The following is a 22,805-nucleotide window of genomic DNA, read 5'->3' as shown; positions in this document are numbered from 1 at the left end:
AGCTCCTATTCTCCCACCTGGAGACCTCTCATCAGAACAAATAATGCTGCAGGGGTACCTCAATGGGGGGCATCAAAACACAGCTGGGGCTGCTGTGCAGGGGCCTGGGTTTTCACCTGAGGGGCAGCCCAAAAGATAGACTGTTAACTGCTCGCATAGTATAATCCAACTGGGAGTTGGGAGGAGGTTTCAGGATACTATAAACTAACAACAAAGAGTAGTGAAAGGCAAAATAACCCAGACAATTAAGGAGATTATTTAATTCAGGCTATTGCAATAGGAAGAACATTCATTAATAAATAATGTCTCAAAGAAAAGGAAGGAAGGAGACTTGGCATTATAGGGGTGGATAAATGAGAGTCTTGAGGAAGGGTCTTATTTCAGAATATTCAAAATATTGGAGGACAGAGTGGTTAATGATTTTAGAACCCAAAAGTTTGGAGGAACAAAAGGATGGAGGATGGAGGAATATATTAACCTTAGAGTTTTATAGGAACACAGGACTCAGGTAAGTTTCAACCATGTCAGAGTATAAGGTGGTGACTCTAAAGTGTGGTGTGGGGATTGCTGTGGGATAGGGACAGACATGAGTACATCAGAGCTCAGATAAGCAAGAGGTCTCTGTGGACCAGTGTTGACTGGAAGCAGTGATATTGTGGAGCTGGCTTGACTTGCTCTCAAGAGCTAATTTAAACATACATCGATATTGCAAATTGACTGTTAAACAATTGGTAGTTTGAAATTGGCCATGATGGAGTATTTACACCATGAAAATTGGCAAACCCTATAAATCAGTGCTTTTCCTCTGTCCACTCATCTAGAGAGCTGGTTGTTACACATTTGTCAGCATCCCATCACCCAGAAGGCCCTGTGGAGGAGTCAGAATTTGAAATAAATGTTAAAATTTGGGAAAAGAAGTACCTTATATTTCTCCTCCACAAGTCAGTGCCAGAAAATAGAGGGTTAACACTTGTACTCCTTAAACTCCTAAACTAAGTACCCAGAGTTGAAATAGAAATAAATTAAACATTGTTTTAAGTAAGGGCATATGGTCTGAAAAAGAATTTTTATTTTCATTTTAGAATGGGAGAGAATTGTCCCAGGAAATTTGTGACATATAGATACAGTACTTGTGTGCCATTCTATTACCCAGAGAATTCTGTTCAACAGATATTTTTTGAGCATCTATAATCTAGTGATTATATTATGAAATCTCTAGTGCCTTCTGAATTGTCAAAGCAAGATTACTTTATGTTTCTTATTGTTTAACTCGTATATTTTGTGTTTTTATGATTATCTTTTAAAAGTACTACAATTACATCTACCTCCTTTTAAAGGAGAGATTTGATATCCTGCATTATTCAAACATAGCCAACAACATAGCTTGGTATAGGCATGAAGAAAATTCCATGTTGTCATATCAGAGTAGGGTATTCAATGCTTCCAGTGCATTTCCCATTTGAAGGTGGATATACAACTAACCTTATTATCCTTTTACCCTAATCAATTCTTTGTATTCTAGTTCTCGCTCATAAGAAGGATTCATTTGTTCCCCAATTTTTAAAACTACAAACTGTTGAATCAAGTGCAGTCGGAGAAAAGAGCAGGGTTATATTAGGACAAACCTATTCCTGCTACAGAAAAAAAAAAAAACCCTCAAAGTATATATCAAATCCAGAACTCTGCGTTGAAGAAAAAAATAGGAGTTAGCTAGACATAGGAGGTGGGAGGAATTCCAGTAAAAGGAATAGTATTTGGTCATGCCATTGTACTCTAAAGCATTCATTGTTGTCTTAATTGAAACATATATAGGCTTGACATAAGATGAGAGGTGGGATAAAATAAGGAGGGATCAGATCAGAATCAGGCAATAGTCACATCATTTAGGGCTTTGTAGTTTAATCTTACTTGGGAGTTTGAGTTTTACCGTGAAAGCTGTAGGAAACTCTCAAAGGATTGGAATCAGAGCAGTAGAAGCAGTATGGCAATAGGTTGGAGGAAGCAGGATATTGGGGAAGGATGTTAGTCTTTTTTTCTTTAACATCTTTATTGGAGTATAATTGCTTTACAATGGTGTGTTAGTTTCTGCTGTATAACAAAGTGAATCATCTATACATATACATACATCCCCATATCTCCTCCCTCTTACCTCTTGTCTCCCTCCCACCCTAATTATCCCACCACTCCCCGAGGCTGGCAGGATGGTTGGAGATTCTATTCAAGAGATGTTGAGGAGAAAGCATCTGCAGTCTTGGTGATGTACTTGATTGGTTGGAAATGGGGATTGAGAGAGAGAAAAGTATAAAAAGATTCAAAGGTTTCTGTGTCTAAAGACTGAATGGATAGTGTACAATTTGCCAAGATAGGGAATGCAGGAGGATTTTGAACAAATACATTTAACATGTATTGGTGAAGAGCATCTTGGGGCAAATTTGCAAGCTTCTTATAATTCCTTATCTCTCTAGTAACCTGCTATATTTCAACAGTAACATGACTTAGGCTGCCTTCATGGTGGTTAATTATGGGTATATGTTAATTATGTGTATAAGTCAAATAATATATGATTAGGAATGAACAAATATGAATCTGTATACTAGTAAAAACCTCCACAGTAGCTAACCTTGTTTAGCTGATTTACTGAGTCATCGGCATGTTCATCTGAATTCCACTGACTGCCATATAGTGTCTTTTAATATCACTTGGGCATTCTTAAACTTTTATTTTGTGGTGAAAAACTTTAAAAATTTATTTTATTGATTGATGTTTGAAAAATAACAGTGGGAACATGATATTACTGTTTTTAATAAAATGAACTCACTAGAATCCATTTTTGAACCTTTGGGTTTTGCCAACCGCCATTTTGGAAACATTGATAATCCTCATTGTGATAGAGACCTGACATCAATTAGAATATGTGCTCCAGAGCTCTAATATTGAAAACTATTTTTTAAAAAACAAAATTCATCCAGAATTGAATTGTTTTAATGTACTAGTATTTGTTTGCTAAGAATTTGATATTGATTTTAAAATACATTTCTTCCTCAATGAGTATGATCAATATGAGTGAAACTTTCAAATCACATGGTTCACTTTGTTACCTTTGACTTCTAACCCTGCCACCAGCGAGCTTACCTCCGTTGAACCAATCCTTTCCTTGTTTTCTGCCTCATTACAATAGATGTTCTACCTCCTGTCAGAAGCTGCCTCTTTCAACTGAACCTCCAGTTTCTCATACCTTCTGCTTCCTCTGGGGCCATACACTATCCCTTTCTACTAAATCTTCAACCTCTTCCTTTCTAGTAACTACCCTTAACATGAAAGTATGCTCACATCTATTCTACCTTATGGAAGAATTCCAATTCAAGCCTAAGCCACCCGCATCTACTCTTCTGTTTTATTTTCCTTTTGTTCACAGCCACATTTCCTGAAATAGTAGTTTATTCTGGCTGCCCATTTTATCACCTCTAATTAACTCTTCAACTCATAAGGTTTCTGTTTCGACTACTTCCTTGAAACTACTCTTATTATGTTTATCTCTGTATCACTAAGTCTACAGGCCACTTGAACTATAGTAAAGAGCTTGGTTTTTTCTCTGAGGTTGGAAGCCATTGGAGAGTTATGAACAGAAACAATGACATAATGTGACTTATATTTTATCAAGGTCACTCTGAAAGGTGCAAATGTGAAGGCAGGGACATCTATTAGAATGCTATTAAAATAGTATTGTGAGATATAATGGTGACTTGAATACTAATATGGTAACAATGTAAATAGTGAAAAATGGTCAGATTCTGGGGATGTTTTTAAGATAGAGTTGATAGGATTTGAAGATGGAGTGGAAATTGAGTGTGAGAAAAAGATAGGAGTCAAGAGTGATTCCAAGGTTTTGACTTGAACAAATGAGAGGATACCAGCCAATTCTATTCTTTCAAGATGTGCATCTCACAGAAAAAGCTCAGGCTATCCTGCTGTCCCACTGAAAATAGGAAGGACTCTGGATTTTACTCTGAGTGACATGAGAAGCATGGAGGTTTTTGAGCAGAGGAGTGACACAAACTTACTTACATTTTAGAAGATAACTCTGCTGATTAGAGAATAGATTATAGGGAACACGGATGGAAGAAAGGAGATCAGTGAGACAGTTTTGCAATAATGCAGGAAAGACACAATTGTGGATGGAACCAAGGTGGTAACAGTGGAAGTAGTGAGATGTAGTCAGATTCAGGCTACTGATTGAGAGAAGAATTGATGTTTTGTTGATATGAGGGATGAGAAGAGAAGAGGAGTCAAGGATTACTCTAAGATCTTGTCTTGAGCAACTGGAGGAATGGAGTCACTACCATTTACTGAAATGTGAAAGACTAGAGGACAAGCAGGCTCAAGGATGGGATGAGAAATTAAGAGTTATTTTTTGGCATGATAAATTCGAAAAGCCTATAAAAAATAACCAAGGGGAAATATTAACTGACAGCTGTATTCACAAGGCTGGTGTTCACATGAGAGATTAGGTCAGAGTTATAAAATAGAGAATTATCAGCATAGACATGATATTTAATTCTATGAGACTGGAGGAGATCACCAAGGGAGTGAATATAGATGCCGAAGATATCTGAAGCCTAAGCCCTGGTTCTATGTACATTTGGATGCCAGGGATATAAGTAGGAACTAACAGAGGAGATTGAGAAGGAGCAGTCAATGAAGTAGATAAAGAACCAAGAATGATGTTCAAGAAAAAATATTTCAGGAAGGAAACTGTGATCCTTAGGGTCAAATGCTGCTGTTAGGTCAAGTAGGATGAACTGTGAGAATTCACCCCTGGATTTAGCTTTGAGGGTGTTTGTGTGTGTGTGTGTGTGAGTGACTGAACATATTGACAAGACCAGTTTTTAATGCATGCTGAGAAGGAAAGTCTGATTGGAGTGAGTTCAAGAGAGAATGGGAGTAGTGGAAGGGAAGACACCACATATAGACAACTTATGACTGTTGCTACAAAGGGGAGCAGAGAACTAAGGCAGTAGTTGAAGGCAGAAGTGAGGTTGAGAGATGGGCTTAAAGTGAGATAAATAACAGTGTGTTTTTATGCAGGTAAGAAAATTTATTATGTGGGAAAGAGAAGAGACATTGGAGGGAGCAAAATCCTTGAGAAGGTGCCAGGGGATGGGACCCAGAGCACAATATAAGGGTTAACTTCAGCCAGCACCATGGATAGTTCATGCATTGAAACTGGAGATAAAACAGCTCATAGGTAGAGCTGCCAGTAGATTGTTAGGCAGCAGCATGTAGAAGATCTTTTCTGATTGTTTCTAATTCCCATGGGAAATAAGAAGCCATGCCATCACTTGAAAATGAGAGGAGTTGTTGGAGGTTTAAGGAGAGAGGAGAAGGTGTGAAATTCTTGTCTAGGAGAGATGGAGATTGAATAAACTAAGGATAATAGGATGGGGAGGATCACAAAGAGCCTCAGGTAGGTTAGGTTTCACCTCCATTGAAAGTGACACCAGTTAGCATGGTTGTACTTTTTTCTCCAGTTAGGCTGAAGGTTCAGGGAGGAAAGGGTGTACCCTCATCTCCCTTCCTTTTCTCATTTTTTCTTGCAGTGCAAAAAGCTCTTGAAGCTCTTGGCTCTTTGTTTCCAAACTCTGATTCCAGATGAGAGCTGGGGCTTAGAGACAGACCTGTCTCTGGAATGTCTGTTCTTCCTGCCAGTCATCATTCATCTGGCAGGCCAGCTTTTGACTGCACAGGTATTTTAAGCATCCAAATGTGTTCTAAGCCAGCCTGGCAGCCATTCTATGCAATCCATATCACTGGTCACTGCCCTTTACACCAGAAGGGACCTAGGGACCTTTGGAATCCTCAGTCAGCAGAGCCTGGTCTGAATTGCAATGGAATCCATTTGGTCAGGGACACTAATAGACTGGATTCACAGGTGGGTAGATTTGGAATTTTTGTTAAAGGGAAGAGGGGTGTCAGGGAAGGAGGCTGCTGGGAAGGAGTAAAGTTTAGATATGATTTAAATAAAATAGGCTTCAAAGAAAATGTTCTTCCCCTGACCGCCACCCCTGCAAAAGCTGCACAAAGTAAATGAAATAGGAGATTAGCCTATCACCTAGATTCGTAGATATGTATTGATGCCCTCATCTCTGTAGCCTGGGAGTGATTACTTCATTTATACCCATAAAGTACTGAGAACAGTATCTGGCAGATAATAAAGCTCAATACATATTAGAAAAACATAATAATAATACTGTTATAATACTATTATTATTTTATTATTATGCCTTGACTAGGGCTGAGTTGCTTCTTGTTTCTGTGTCTTTTTCTCGATCATGAAGAAAATCTTATTTAAATAAGCAACAAAAATTAATAGATTGATTAACTTGGATCTTATACAAGGATGACATCCCCATCTCTGAAACACAACAAAGATGTGATGTGAAGTAATATTTTGAGTAGTGGGAAGACATGGGGTTTTGAGACAGAGATACCTTAGCTCACCTGCACTTAGACAAGCTACTTAACTTCCAAGAACTTTACTCTTCTGAAGTATAAAATGAGACAGCAATAACCCATCCTTGAGATTGTTATTGGAATTTAATAAATCAATAAATATAATTGTATTGTGAATAGCATTGGGTATATAGTATATATCCAACAATGGTACCTCTGATTATTGGTAAGTTTTGTGGATTCCTTATGTGGGAAAATCCTTCCTCTTCTCCACGTACAGAATTTTTTTTACCTTTTCAGGACCAACTTGATGCCAATCTCCACAAAAATTCTAGTCCAGATTCTCCTGGACAGCTTTAATCTTATTTCCTCTGGGCTCCTATTCCATTTTGCATCATTGTCACTTCCCTTCCCCAATTCATCTTGGAAGTCTTTTTCCTTGCATGTCTGTCTCTTAAGCTAGATTTAAATTTTTTTATATATCTCTGAATCTCCTTACCATTTAGCAGAAAGACTAGGATGTAGTAGACGTGTAACAAATGTTTGTAGAATTCATTGAGAGTTTTCTCTAATCTTCAAAGCTGAGAAACTGACCTACATTTAGAAGGGGCTCATTTCTCTCTTTTCCCAAACTTCCCCTATCAGAATTTTGGGAACAATATAGAGTCGTGAGTAAATGTATAGTGTCTGAAGTCAGTAGACCTCTTATGGAATCGCATTTCAGCAGTAACATAGTGTATTGCCTGATATATCATAAGCAGCTAATATTATGTTATCTATTATTATTCTTGTCATTGTAGGTACTATCATCATTATCATTAACAGAGAGACAATGTCTGTCCTGCTTATAATCTAAGTAGGAAGGAAGACACATATGAAATGCCACCAGAGCACAGTACAAGACCAATATTTACTAGACCTCCCTTGCTCTTGGAGCACGAGGATAGCACAGCTGGCTCCAATCAAGAAAAGATCACTCTCCAGGGATGACAGAAAGGAAACAAACTGTTCCTAGGCGGTTTACACTGCTTCCTGCACTAGCTGATCAAACTAGTTAGAGCAGATAAGTGACCAGTAAAGTCAGGGAAAAAATGAATCCTACTTCCGTGCCAGGGATGAGGTAGCAGGTTGTAAAAATGTACACTTAAAACTACGAGGATGGGGCTTCCCCGGTGACACAGTGGTTGAGAGTCTGCCTGCCAATGCAGGGGACACGGGCTCGAGCCCTGGTCTGGGAAGATCCCACATGCCAAGGAGCAACTAGGCCTGTGAGCCACAACTACTGAGCCTGCGCGTCTGGAACCTGTGAGCCACAACTACTGAGCCTGCGCGTCTGGAGCCTGTGCTCCGCAACGAGAGGCCGCGATAGCGAGAGGCCCGCGCACCGTGATGAAGAGTGGCCCCCACTTGCCGCAACTAGAGAAAGCCCTCACACAGAAACGAAGACCCAACACAGCCAAAAATAAATAGATAAATTAATTAATTGAAAACAAACAAACAAACAAAAACTATGAGGACAAGTGTTAGCCATTAGACCTCCAGTGACTGAAAGAGTCTCAGATTTGTTGTAGGAAGTGACTGTGAAAGGGAAGGTCAGACAGAGGAGGACATCTCAGTCACTTAAGCTGCTCACGGGCTCTTCTCTGCCATAATTGAGGTTCATTTTATTAATATCCAAGAAGAGAGGAACTGAAGCTGTAACATATATGGCAGTATGGTGTAATAGAAGGAAAAGGAAATTCAGTCCTGGATTTATTACTTACTAGCTCAGTGGCTTTTGTAAATTACTGAATCTCAGTGATTTTCAGTTTCCTGAGGTTGGTTGGGAGGATTAGAGATGATGTAACATACCCATGCTCACTAGCTGGCAACGTCATCATTGAGGACTCTATCATTGAGAAACACCTGAGCTTTTTCAAATTAGAGAATAATAATAAAAACTAACCATAACCCAAAAAAAGTCAGTTAAATGCTGTGACTAGTTTTGGGCATGGGCCTCCTAAGATTCTTCTTGCCCTGGATCAAAACTTCAGAAGACAGTAAATTGACTTTTTTCTATTCTGGGTCCTCTTCTATACCACAAATCTCAGTTTAGAAAAATTTGAAATTGTTCTTAGGGGCACTGAGTTGGGGTGTGGGAAGACATCAATGCCCACTCTTCCTACTATAGAGAAATTGCTCAAGGGCACATGTCCCACTGATGGTGGGTTAGTGATGTCATCTTCCTACACAGAGGACATTATTAATATCACAGTGACTCATACTGTGGGACTCTTCAGGCACTTGCTGGAGGGAGGGGAAGGGTGGGGATAGATTTACAAAAATAAGGAGGGAGGAGAGGGACTGAGACTTTGATGAAATATTTTAAATGGGGAAGTAGCACCCTCTTTAGCTCTGAGAGATGAGAAACATGGAAGTCACATGAAAGGTAGGAAAGAGGGAAGTTGGAGAGGGAGTTAGAAAAGACAAAGGGAAGAGCTCAATACAAAAGGAGGGAAGCAAAAAAGAGAAAGGAGAGGGTGGCCTGAGGAGAAGGTAGAAAAGTAGTGTCATTATTTTTCTAGGATTGAAGCTATAGGGATGACCAATAAAAGAAGATTAAATTTGTAAAATATATCCAGAGGTCAAAGGGGTCCCAGGAAGAAAGCATTTAGGAACATCTTAGTCAGTGATTTTTGAGACTCTGATGAAATCCATGGACAAAAACAATTCCAAATATTGTGTACAGTTTTGTGGAGTTCATAGATTCCCTAAAACCAATCCATGGATTCTCCTCCTAGGAGATTCTGCCTTATATATTCACATACATTATTTTGAGATAGTGATAGGTCTGGAGTTTCCTCAGGCAAGTCTGAAAGTCAAACAAAAAGTTTATGAATATTATCTTTTTAGTGTCTTTTCAACTACATGAATGTTTCTTTTTCAATCTATCTATGATCATATTTATTTGTTTATTCAATATACTGATTCTTTTAAATTTCAAGAAGTTTTGCTAGATTTTTTAAAATGATAATTAGTAAATAACCCAAGGGTTTGCGGCCAAATAAATGAGGAAAATGGCCTCAAATAATAAAATTTACCATTTGGATGTTAGGCTTTTTCAGGCTGGAAGAAAGAGGTCTACTGGGGTTTCCTCAGGTAACAGGGTTTGTTTTAAACATACACAGGGAATTAAGGAAAATAGGAGTTGTACTGCATGGACCTCATGAAGGAAAGGAAGCATTGAAATGCCAGACCACACAGAGACTGTTGTTTAGAAACTGGGTCATTTAGGGTTTGGTGTAGCCTGAGCAATCTGGTTTTCTTGTCCCCACTCAGCAGCAGGCATCTGTTGGTTTCTGCCCTAGTGTTTTCTCTGTGCTGGTGGCTCTGCTACCCTTTGCCATTCTTCCTGTTGTCACCTTCTTTCTCCTTAATAGACTCTGCCTTGCTGTCTCCTCTGTCCATGTTTTTTGGTTTGTTTTCTTCCTCCCACTTTTAAGTGCTGACTTTTTGGCATGTGCCCCGAACCGCCCAGGAGAGTCACTAGTGGATTCATAATCACCATCACCCCTGAGAGATCCTTTCATGGCCATGTTACAGTTGCTTCTGAGACACGTGTCCATCCAGGTCAGTCTCTGTGCCCAGATGTCACCATCATGTAGTCAGCATCCTTCAGAGCAGAACAGTTTCTTCGCTGGTGCAATATCTATTGGACTTTATAAGGTTTACAAAGCTATACTCTCACATCCATGACAGAGTCAGATCCCCACAATAATCTTATGAGTGTTGTTACTAGTCTGGCCATTTTACACATGAGGAAATGGACAGTCAAAGAAGTTAAGGGAAAAGCTCCAGGTCATTCCACTAGCAAGTGGTAGAGCACACTTAATTCCAGGTCTTCTGACCCCTAAGTCTTTCCAGACACCAGTCTAGAGAAGAGAAGCTGGGGGCAAGGCAGGAGAAACATGATAAGAACTGATGTGGAAAAGAAATAACTATTTTAGAGGATGAAAACATTAGCTTGGTGTAGGGGAAGTAATGACAAAGACTGAAAACTAATGATCTGATTAGACTTCATGCTTAAATATCAATATTAGACCTGAACTATTTCCATGGAGCACCAAGAGATGGCCAAGGTCCAGTTTCTGTCTATTCTCACTGCTTTTCCTGAACCTCCACCCTTCATAATTATGACTTGAAGAAGAGATTGGGGAGGAAGACCTCCTGGAAGCCCCAAATTTTCTTTCCAACCTGTATATTTCAGGGGCCAAAATGCCTTAATAGCTATTCAAGTCAAACTCTTTGAAAAGTAATGTCCTTGAGAGAAGTCAGCCCATCAAATCCTTAATACCTTATGTGAAATAATTTATCAGATTACCTTTCCTCTTAGAGAAACTACAACAGCCATAAAGAGGAGCAAAAGACCCTGAAAGATAAACATCTTAAAACAACATTTGCAGAAAGCCTCGCCTGGCAATGGCAAGGAGGATGGGGGAGGGGAGGAGGGGGGTTAAGTGGTGGGGAGAGGAGAAGACACAATAAGTTCTTCAAGTGCAGTCCACAGGTGCCAGGACAGGAACTCTTTCACCTGTGGGTAAAAAAGGTGATCCTAAAGATCAGTGACATCAAAGGAAGTGGGCAAAGGCCACAGCAACATCGAAGAGATTGGGGTATACTGCATGGGGACGTTTTGGCATGCTGTCCTTGGCAGGTGGTAAGGCAGTGATGTTAGTTTTCAGAAGACCAAATTCTGCCTGCACTGTTATATTTTTATGTGACCCTTTAATGTCTTTTCTCCAGAAGCAACTTGTCTTAATTTTTTGGACCTCCTACTATGCCTTACTTTGAGAGGCCCTCACATATTGTAATAATAATAGTGGATGATCCCCACTCATCCCAACTTCATTCATCAATGTTCTGAGCAAGAAGTCTAATTTAGCAAGCATCCTATCTAATGAATTCTCATTCGTTATGTTTTATACCAGGCCTCAGTGTCCTGTGTACCGAGGGGGTGAAAGGTTGTACATAGTCACGACCTGGTAAGAGCATTAGCTAAGTTCTCAGTGTGCCTCGAGCAGAGAAAATGACTGGTAGAAAAGTACACTCGAATGCCTCCTATCCCAATGCAGACAGTGGATGGTAACAGGAGATAACCTGACCTTTGGTTAAAAAGTCAATCTAGTGTCAATGGTCAAGACTTATCTAAACCTTAGAAAAACTAACTCTTTGACACACAAACCAGGAGTCATTGCCTCCCGAATACTCCAGACAGCATGTTCACAGATTTCCAGAGGAAATCAGCAATTTTAGCCAAGTTTCTAAGGCAACCTCCAAGGTGTATGAGATCACAGAGCCTAGAGCAGGGATACAGTTGGGCAGATTGTATAGACCTTTTCTTCCAGAAGAAAATAGAATAAATCAAGAAAGCCCAAAATAAAATTTTATCTTTGATAGTGTTCCATTACTTGACATCACATAAAATGTAATTAATGTGAACCCTGAGAAGCAATTAAACCAAATTCAAAAGTTAACATGAAAGTCCCTCATATTGGAAAGGGTTTGCTGAACATCTGCTGACAGGGAGTTTTGTTGAAATCCACTTCTCTTTTAATTCCCTACTTATTAAGTGCATTTGCAAAGAAGCAGGATGCTTACTGCTTTAAATGTCAGAAGCACCTGCTGCACCTCAATTTTCTCAATTAGAACATTTAGGCTCCAACCCACTGTAGGAAGAACCATCTGGTTCAGTGATATTTTTGTTGGTTTCCAGGTTATCCTATGAAACAATGCATGGGAAATGAGGGGCTCTTAAGGCTTCTTTAGATTTTAACCTTTCAAATAAAAATAAGTGGTTTGAAGAGGAATCAAATGATTCCTATTGTCCTAAGCTTCTTGTCCTGATGAGCTGACCTATTCATGCTTGATGAAATTGTCTATCAACTGAGCATCATTCTATCTAATAAGAGAGGATTTTCTCTTAGACTGGATAATTAGTACTCAGGAGGGCAGAACAAATGTTTGTCTACTTAGGGTCTTGCCCTAAATAATCTATGTATCATCTGACTGGTCAAGTTTTGGTTAATGGACGAACTGTTCAAGGATCCAAACTCTTTTTTCCAAAATTGGGACCTCCCCTCTTCTCATCTTTTCCAATTTCCCTAAGGCAAATCTTATAGCTCACTCCCCCACGAGCTTTTTTGACATCCCCCATGCCTCGGGGTTTTGTTCTAGCTCTTATAAATACGGGTTTAATATCTATTCTCTTATACTTATCCAAATGTTTTTTCCTAATTGTTGGCTTTTTGATGGGATGCCTATTAGATATCCATGTGGAGACGTGGAGTGGACAGGTGGATGCTCTGAGTTCAGGGGATAGGTCTGGGCTGGCAATATACATTCCAAAGAGAGGAAGTGGGTGACTAAATAGACGAGGTACGATTACCACTCACTCCTTGAAGTGTTCTTCTTATTTGGCTTCTGTGATGCCATTCTATTTTCCAGTCTCTCTTGGATTGTCCCAGTTTTCCTGACAGACTCCTGTTCCCCACCAACACCATTAATGGTATTCCTTGGGGTCTTTTATTCTGTATTTAATCACATTCTTCTCCTTCTTCCTGTCTTTAACCATCATTCTGCACCATCACACAATACTCTGACACACAATACTCTGACAGTCTATTTATCTGTCTCTTATCAACTGTGGGCTCCTTCTATCTCTATATGCACCTAGCAAAGCACCTGACTATAGTGGCTATTTAATGAATATCTGAGGAATGAGTGAAAGTATTTATTCTCTTGTCCTAAAAAAACAAGTAAAACCCAATCATGCCGGCCATTGCAGGAAAGGGTCATGGCAATTAAGAACAGGAGAGTATCTTCCCATGAGATATTATTATAAATGATGATAGGGTGATCAGGCTAGTTCCCAAGACCTCTGTTACTCAAAGTAGGACAATAATTATACTATTTCAACTGCATCACATGCTGTGCATAACATGGTTACCATGAGAAAATCTACTTAGAAGTCTAAGCCACCAACTAAGAAAACTTTGCTATATAATTTTTCCCTAATTAGTAGTCTCTCCACTGTTGCTCCTGTTCCTGGTATTTTATTTTAACTACATTACTGTTTCTTTGATTCAGGCTTTTATCACTAATCCACATAAAGTCATGGATCAAATGTAGAAGACAATCAGATGAGAGACACCAGGACAGAAAGCACGAGGCTTAATGCTCAAATGCACACCCCCGCAAAACCTGAACAGATCCAGTGAGGAGGGAGAAATGCATGGGAAGAAGGGCATTTGCTGAATGCATGCATTTGCAGCACGAGGAGGCATTTGCTGAAAATAGACCCTTATCTAGGTCCTCTCCAAACCTAGAAAAGAGCAGAGATGGCCAAAGTGGGTGTTGGAGACATAGATAACAAATGATGATGATAAATTTTGGGGGAGCCATCAGCATGTTTCTGATGGTATAGAATCAGCTATTTGATGGTGTTTTAGAACTCCTTGAAGAAAGCCACCCAACTAAAAACAGAATTACCATATGACCCAGCAATCCCACTACTGGGCATATACCCAGAGAAAACCATAATTCAAAAAGACACATGTTCATTGCAATGTTCATTGCAGCACTATTTACAATAGCCAGGTCATGGAAGCAACCTAAATGTCCATCAACAGATGAATGGATAAAGAAGATGTGGTACATATATACAATGGAATATTACTCAGCCATAAAAGGGAATGAAATTGGGTCATTTGTACAGACATGGATGGATCTAGAGACTGTCATACAGAGTGAAGTAAGTCAGAAAGAGAAAGATAAATATCATATATTAACACATATATGTGGAACCTAGAAAAATTTTACAGATGAACCGGTTTGCAGGGCAGAAATAGAGACACAGATGTAGAGAACAAACGTATTGACACCAAGGGGGGAAAGTGGTGGTGGTGGTGGTGGTGGGATGAATTGGGAGATTGGGATTGACATATATACACTAATATGTATAAAATGGATGACTAATAAGAACCTGATGTATAAAAAAAAATAAAATTCTAAAATTAAAAAAAAAAGGAAAGCCACCCAAAAGTCATTTAACATTTTTTAGCTTCTTAGCTAAATTAGCAGTACTCTTCTTAGCTATACTCAGAAAACTGAGTCAAGGTAGAAAGCTGTTCTCTCTTGGGGAAATCTCACTTACTTTTGCTGTGAAGCAATGAGAAATTCTTAGATCAACTGTTCCCTCTGGGTGTCAGGTGTCTTCTAGAAAAACGAGCTCTTTTTCAGAGTGCTTCCTGGACCAGCTCCTGGGTGGACTCAGATACACAGTAAGCATGTTGACTCTTCTTCAGAGTATTCATATAGTACGTGTGTGTGTGTGAGTGTGCAGGGGGTGGTGGGTGGAGTACTCCCCCACTCCCATTGCCAAAAATAAGAGGAACAGGAAAAATCTGCTTCTACATTTGAAAGGTGAGTATTAAACTTTATGCCAATGTCCATCCTTAATAACCTAAGGCAGTTTCTGTCCGGATTCTCTCTGTACAATACCACAGTCAATAGAGACCATCCTATACCAGGTTCAGAAATTGCATTGCTTGACAGAGGACTTTCCTTTCTCCCAGCTCTCAGAAGGAATTACAGATCTGTTGCCTGTCAGATGCAAGAAGGAGGACAGTGGTCCCTTCCGACCTCAGGCTGATGGTCCAGGGGTTGATTTGACCTGGGAAAAACAAGGCAGTTAAGATGCTGAGGGTTAAAAGGCCCATCACATGCAACTTGATTGGAAGAGGGGATACACAGACGGGCTGAGGATGCATTCAGGCTGGCTAGTAGTCATATCCAAATATTTGAAGGGTCATTGTATAGAAGAGCAAGAATAGAGTTATTAGTATTGCTCCAAAGACTGAGCAGAGGGACAGTTGTCACCTCTGTGGCAGTTGCAGAAGACAGATGTTGACACAGTATGAGAAATCACTCTATCAGGATTGCTGCCAATATTCAAGTGGGCTTCCTGAGGAAGTGGCAAACTCCCGTCACCAGGTGAGTTTAAACAGAGCTGGGACAAGCACCTGCAGGGTGGTTGGTAGGACCGTCCTGTCAGAGGAGGGTCTTGAGGCTTTTAAGCTCCTTCCCTCTGTTTTGTTTTCCTTAACCTTTTCCTTCGGGTACTTTGGAGATAGTTGCTGTCTTCTACCTTGTGGGAACTAGAATGCAGCCAGGTGAAGCATCCTACATGCTTTGAGCTCTGATGTTCAAAATTGCTTTGCAAGCTCAGAGCACTACAACTAGGGGATGCTCTTCTGAGACTTATTATGTTGTTTTGAAAAGTATTATTTCTGGAGGATTGTATACTCTCCTCCAAGGACGTGGTACTTTCCAGTTGTCCTGAAGGTAGCCTTTGGTGACAAGGTTTTGTTAGCTCCTTGTGCCTCCTCTTTCCTGGGTGCCCCTTTTCTGTGTGCCCAGCACACAATTCTGTCAGAGGAAGTGAGTGGGACAAATGGTTGGCAAGTGGGAGGCAAGGAAGCAAGGCCAGCCCCTCCCTGTTGGAAAAAGAAAAACCAAAATATTTTTCTAGTCTGTCTAGATTTTAATGTGTGATCCACTGTGGAGGAAACTGAGACTATTCTTAGCAGTCTCCTGCATCCCTTGTGTTTTCAATGGGGAGTGAACTGTGAACCGTGCCCCTGCCCTGGGGTGCTCAGTGTTCTTCCTGGAAGCCTGTGTCGGGGCAGTTTGGGCAGCTACTTGCGTGCCAACAACCGGACCCACCTCTCCCATACACTGATTGTTCTCCTCTGGGTTCAGGTTAGTCTGATCACCTGCCCCATGCTGTTTTATCAGTGTTTAGCAGTGAGAGTCATGGTTCCTTTGAACAGTTCTGAAGCTTCTCCATAATAGGGCATTTTGCCCACTCTCTCCTCCCTCCAGCCCTGGGAAGGGGGGAGAGTCCTATCCCCTATTTGGGCCCTTCAAATAGTGAGGGTCAAGAAAGGTTGTTCAACCTGGGAGAGATAGTCTCTGTTCCCACATCACTTGAATGCCTTTCAGTTGGCCAGCCCACCCTGTGCTGTGTATATACCTAACTGAGGCCAATGAATGGGCAAATTTAGCCAGCTGTCATGTCTACCTCATCCTGACTGCAGTATAGAGCTGTTTCCCTCCAGTCTGCTGCTTCGGGTTCCAGCCCTATTCTAGCAGACGTAGGAATGTTTGAGTCCCTAGTGGAGCCCTTAAGAGAGGTGGTTGAGGTGTCCTCTCCAGTTACAGCCACTGCCAGTGCAAGTGTTTTCCCCTGTTACTTCTTTCTCTCTCTCTCTCTCTCTCTCTCTCTCTCTCTCTCTCTCTCTCACACACACACACACACACAGACACCCGAACAAACACACTCACACATAAAGCAGGCTGTACCCTCACTCAGCATCTTCCAGCCTTTCTTTCCCCCTTGCCCAGTCTAACCTTGTTTCTAGAGAATGATGACATTGACAAGGAAGACCACCAACTTCACATAGCCTGATTTTAAAGAACTAGGGCTTTAAACATGCCTGAATGAACTGTTGGTTTGATATATATCTTTAGCATTTAGGGAGACAGGTGCTGGGGTGATGGCATGAAGACTTGGGTTTGGGTAAAATGCAAAAGACATTTGGGAATGAAAACATTTGTCGGTGAAGATCTGAATCCTACTTTCTGGAAAGGAGACTTGATGGTGAGAAATGACTTTTCTAATAAGAAGTTTTATTTCAGACAAGGAAGTGGTACAACCTTACACCCACGGCAGCCAGGCCCAGAGTTACTAATAATTCTCTAACTCCTACCTCTGGAAAATTTTCTATTATTTATTTATTATTATTTTTTTCTCTTTGTTTTTCCCCTAGCTTTCAATCTGTCCTGAAACAACCCCAAAGAAGCTTTCAAAAGTTTTATTCATTTACACAATGACAACAATAATATTTATTGATCACTTGCTTGCTATATGACAGGCAGTGTACCAAATACTCTACAACATTACCTCATTGAATTCTCATGATACACATGTGGGTAGATACAATTATTATCTCCAAATTACAGATTGGAAAAAAAAGAGGTCTGGAGAGTTAAGTGACTTTCCTGAGGTCACACTCCTAGTTAGTTGCAGAGTAGAATTAGAAATATTGATCTTCTAAATTTTAGGCCAATGCTCCTTCTATTACATTTTGGCTGTTCTCAGTCTTTCTAGGTAAGAGGAGATGATGGCAGTCTTGAACATTTTTCTAACTCAAGAGCATACTATGGAAAGTTGCTCTAACCCTGAATTCTTCAATGGCAAAGGAGAGATTTCAAAACAATAGGGGTTTTCATAAGAAAAATGACTTTTGAGACTACTGAATTCATTTATTCAACAAATACTTATTGAAAACCTATTATGTGAAAGGCATTATTCAAGGAGCTGGAGATACAGTGGAGAAAAAAAGAAACAATAGATAATTCCCTTCCCTCTTAAAGCTTATATTCTACTGGGTAAACAATTTAAAAATTGTTAAGTGTTATACAGGAAATAAAATGAGTCAGTGGGGTATAAAGGGACTAGGAGACAGTAAGTTTTTTTTGTTTGTTTGTAGAAATTGATAAGTTGATTTACATGGAAATACAAAGGACCTATAATAGTCAAAGCCATTTGGAAAAAGAACAAAGTTTAAGGGCTTAACATTACCAGATTTCAAGACTTACTATAAAGTTGCAGTAATCAAGACAGTGTGGTTTTAGAGAAGCTGCTGGATTTTGGCTTCAGCCATCACTGCATGGGGGTGAATTGACTGAGAAGGGGAACAGTATTTGCCTGTAGCTTTATGATTTGCAAAAGACTTTCAGATATATTATCTCATTTGCTTTCACAACAATCCTTGAGAGGTAGTAAAAATATAATCTCCATTTTAGAAATAAGGTAATTAAGCCTCTGAGAGTGTAGATTTGTTTCTATCCACACAGCTAGTAAATGAAAAGGCTGTGTGGGAAACTCGGGCTTCTAGATGCAGTCGGTCTGTTGCCTATTTCCCTACCAAATTGTCCCACTGAAGCCAGAAGGAATCCTGCACGCAAGCACTGTCTCCATTGCTGAATACAGTCACACATGTTTGACTGTTCTCCACTGCAGCTCTATTTCAGGTTAATTTACCTCATACTTACAACTTTGTCACTCACACAGCTTAACAGCTATTTCAGATGTCTATTCCTGTTAAAGGATGCACTGTCCCTATTTTTGGAAGCTTGATGACGCAGAACAAAGGTAATGCGATAGGGAACATTTTGCCCCTCTTAAATCACTGACTCAAATCATCACCAGGTTATGAGGGATCCAAATAGGTACTGTCTAATGATGCCCATAAAGATGCCAGTACACAATTATATTCCTCTTTGATGTTTCAATAGTATTTATATAGAATCATAAACACCATTTTCCTGAAAAATAGTTTTAGATATTTTACAGACATTATCTCCACTATTTTTTGCAATAACACTGAAAAGCTCAGGGAGATTAATCCCCCTAAACATCTAGAAAGTGCCTGTTTGAATATTTGAATGCAAGTCTGAAAAGCCAAAAGCCATGATCTTTCCACCATGCCACTTTATTAGAGGGAAGAAATCCAATTCTTGTGTTCTTGTCCCTTTGACATTTAGTGTGCCCTTCCCACTCCCCTGCACTAGCCAGCGATAGTGATGGGAAGCAGGCACAATCCCCTGCAATTGGTTAATTTAGTAAAGAATTTATTATGTGGAAGCTTCATAAAATTTTGTTCTTAGACTTTTTTCTAGATCATTCCCTCAGCAAGGATCTTTGATCTTCTGCAGGCATGACACCCATTCATTATTTTATTTATATGACCTTCTCAACATTCCTCCTCACACATACTGTGTGAACAACTTTGCTATTCAATGTAAGTGAAATAAAGTAAAATTTTACCAAGTATCCTCATTAGAGATTTTTGTAAATGTCCTAGGAATATGCAAAATCAGTGATCTATTGACTTTAGATTATGTCTGTAACACTGTCTGCTGACAGCCTTTCCAAAGAAGACGGGAGGTAATGCAAACTCTGTGGAAATTTGGTTAACAAAACTAACCCAGGGCAACATTTAACCTATGTTCAACAAGGAAGATCTAAGTCTTTATATTTTTACTGAAAACTGGTTTGGAATGTAGACAACAAAATTTGAGTATGAGTTATTATTAAACATAAACCTGCTTTGCGATTTTGCTTGTTTTCATCCTCACATAATGGGATGAAATCAGCTGAGTTACACTGGGTAGCGACTAACCCTAAACCTCTCAGCCAGGCTGGGATTAGGATGTCAGGCTTTGGTAGTAAGAGCTAGATGGCGCTATACTGTAACTGTCAGCTGCCCAATTACTAACAGCTTGATGAAAGAGGGTTCTGGAATACGAGGTTCAGCTCTGTGTTGCTTACATTTTCTTGAAGTGCAATACAATACAACATAAAGTGGAGAGCTTTCTTTTTCTTTTTCTTCTTTTTCTCCTTTTTCTTTTTCTTTCTCGCTCACCCTCTCTCTTGCTTTCTTTCTGATACAGCCACATGTGTGTACGTGTGCACACACACACAAAACCTTGTTGAAGTTTTTCCTAGAATAAACAGTTGGGAATCACTAGTCCTGGGTGTCTGAAGGTTTCCAGGGTGACATACACATCTTCTACCCTATCTCCCAGATTCTGCAGTTGTTTTTCTGTCTAACAGAGTGCTAAAGTTTTTATAGGTCATATGTGAGATAAGCTCAGAGCCTGCTACATGAATGACTTGTAATCTGGCAGGAAGGACAATGGTATTTCGGAATTAGAAGGAGACATTGGAAGTTTTTTCAGTTCAACATCCCACCAGGGAATATTTGGAGTTCATTTTTTTATTAAAAAAAATTTTGTTTTTACTCCCAGATATTTGAGTCTATTTGCAAAGGTTAAGGAAGACCATGAAAAAGTTTCTGGCATGGGAAGGCTGGAGTTGGTTCCCATGACTGTGTGTTCTTATATGACAGTGAATGATGTGGTGAAACTGAAGGGCTAGGAGATTAACAAAATGACACCTTCCAAGTGTGTACTGCTAAGTCACATGGCATCCTATAGGGGCAGCTGAGCCATTCAACAGCCTTAGCTGTAACATTTGAGACAATGAGACTTTTTGCTTCCCACAACCCCTCTTTATCCCTCTCTCCACAGCTTTCCAGCTGTCATAAATGTCATAAATACCTTGTCTGCACTGGATACAAGAAGAACAGACTATACAGAGCATAGGGAAGAGAAAGACAATGATGGAATAGATGATGTACACATGCCAGAGGGCCTCTGGGAAATTTTCCCTTCCCCCACTTTTTCCTCTTCAGCCTGCCTGAGGTTCACGCACACCATTCTCCAAGATGAGATTTATTTCTGAATTGAGACCATTTTTACTCCAGAGGAACTTGCAAAAATGCAAATGTCTTTGGCCAGGTAGTATGGCCAAGATTCCTGAAAACAATTTAAAAGGAAGTGAGAAAAAAATAAGCTATTAGATGGCTGAGGATAGAACCCTAAAAAACAGATGGGGGTCTAGGTAACTTTTGGTTGAAGAAGTAGTGGCTATAGTGTGTAGGTGAAGCCTGGCTCTGGGAGTAGGTGTCTGAATGAGGTACTTTGGGGGTCCTGGGCAACAGGGAGTTAGCTTAAGGGCAGACCATCTGTAGGAGGAGTGAGATGTGTGGGGAGGTGAGGGGGAAGAATGTCAGAAACTCACTTTACTTGGGTTCAACTTCTCTTGAGACTTTGTCTTGATACCTGAGATTCTACTTTCATCATAAACTGAAATTTAATTTTTTAATACTTAGAAAGTCTATTCCCTGTAGCATTGCTGGTGATTGCTGATTTAACATTCTTTCTTTATCCTCCAACTCTTACTTTCTAACAGACTCTATTTTGTTAGTATATACAACCTCTTCTGGAGAGCTGTGTGTCTGGAGAAGGCTGGTCCCAGGGCCAGTTCGGGGGTTTGTACTGACTTTCTAAGCCAATCAATGTGGTTCTATCCTCTTAGAAGTCTTTGGTTCCGACATAGACAAATAACACATCTGGCCGCTGAAACATGAGGAAAAGTCTGCTAGGACCTACTTGGAAATGTTAACTTGCTTTTAAAATGATATATAGAGGAGATGGTTTCTCTTCCTCTGTTTTTAATGTCTGGATGACATCACATGAGAACTACCCTGAGGACAAAATGAACCACCAAAAATGGCAGAACAGAGAACTTGGATCCTCAGTGCTCTTGTTGAGCTATTAAATCAACTGACCTTGCAGTCACCCTATCTCTAGAATTCTTGCTTTGTGGCATATGAACTTTCTTATTGTTTAATCCTTTCAGAGGTTTTTTTTTAAAGTTTATTGTGATAAATTTACATACATAAAAATACATCTTTCTTTTTATGTAGAGTTCTATGATTTTTGACAAATGCATTAGAATTGTTTACTTGCTATGCATTGTTAAAGCATCCTTACTGATTAATTCACTTGATTCAGAAAATATTTATTGTGCATTAACTTTACCAGCCAGGTTCTGAGAAGAATATAAAATGAGACATTACATGACCCTTTGTTTCAAGGAAATGCTCATTCATTTCATATGAAATATTCAAATGAAGGATGATTCTATGGTAGCATTGCTTTGAAAAGTGAACCTTTAAAGTGAATCTTTAGTTTCATTCATTCATTCAGTTCACTCCTTCAATAAACATTTGTGGCATGCCTATCACATCTCTGTTCTTATAGATATATAGACAGATAAAACCTACCCTTCCCTCAAAGGGAGTCAGAAATGTAAATTAAAACTTAAAATACAATGAAATATCTCCTACTCGGTCCTCCAAAAACATTTTATGAGCACATTAGTTATGACATATATAGATTTCTTCTTTGAAATATAGTCAATCTGTGCAGACCTTTTCTGTTCTTCTAGTTTATAGACCCTTGATGGAGTTAATAATCCATGTCTGATGCATCCTGTATCCCCAGAATAACTAGCATGTTATCTTGTCTATAGTAATTGCTCAAAATAAGTATTTGCTCTCATTCTCATCTTCACTTAGCTAAGAGTTTTTGTTTATATCCTCAACCTCAATCCCATCTTTAACCCATCCAGCCTTTATATTTATATCAATTTATTTTTCCTACAGACTGAGAAAACAAATAAATTTGTAGTTAGTCCATTGGTCCTCCAAGGGAAGAGATTTAGGATAGTGGTAGAATCCGAAGTGAAATGGAAAAAGATTGAGTGTTGAGTAGAATTGGAAATTAAGGAAGTTAGTGATAAACAAGAATTTGGGATGAAAGGAAGGAGAGATATAGGAAGG

The sequence above is a fragment of the Orcinus orca genome, chromosome 1 (genome assembly GCF_937001465.1).
Source record: "Orcinus orca chromosome 1, mOrcOrc1.1, whole genome shotgun sequence".
Taxonomy (NCBI): domain Eukaryota; kingdom Metazoa; phylum Chordata; class Mammalia; order Artiodactyla; family Delphinidae; genus Orcinus; species Orcinus orca.
This window is presented reverse-complemented; position numbering follows the sequence as displayed.